The following is a 574-nucleotide window of genomic DNA, read 5'->3' on the forward strand; positions in this document are numbered from 1 at the left end:
GTATTTTCTTTTCAGATCCTGGGTCTCCAAGAAAAACTACTGCAGATCAGAAGGAAACTCGACTCACAACTTTTGCACCAAAATGTAGAACCGTAATAATTTTTATAGATTCACGTTGAGTAGAAATACATAGTTGTAATTATTTATTCGTCGATTTCTGTATCGTTCATTATTGTTAATAATTCTCAGGTTAGTGTTAACAGTTTGCGTATTCGTGTTAACTTGTAAATTTTGTGAATAAAAAGATTATATTATAATACTTTGTCATTTGATTTTGTATGCTCACAGACTCAAACAAGTATGGATTCTAGACTTTGAAAAGCTGTAAATTGTGTGCTTACACCATAAAACACGTCTTAACCATGTAACACACCATTTCGACACTGCTGTCACTAATTCGTGAGTAACAATTCTGCTTCAAAGATAGCAATGGGTGTTAAAATTATAGATTGATGTGATGTCCATAATGTATCCAGTTCCATAATGTAAGTAATTGAACTATTCAAAATTAATGGCTTACTGGTTCCTCATAGATTTATAGTATTCCTGGTGATTGAGCCTGTCTTTTTCAGCG

Source organism: Nilaparvata lugens, chromosome 3 (assembly GCF_014356525.2).
Source record: "Nilaparvata lugens isolate BPH chromosome 3, ASM1435652v1, whole genome shotgun sequence".
NCBI classification, from domain to species: domain Eukaryota; kingdom Metazoa; phylum Arthropoda; class Insecta; order Hemiptera; family Delphacidae; genus Nilaparvata; species Nilaparvata lugens.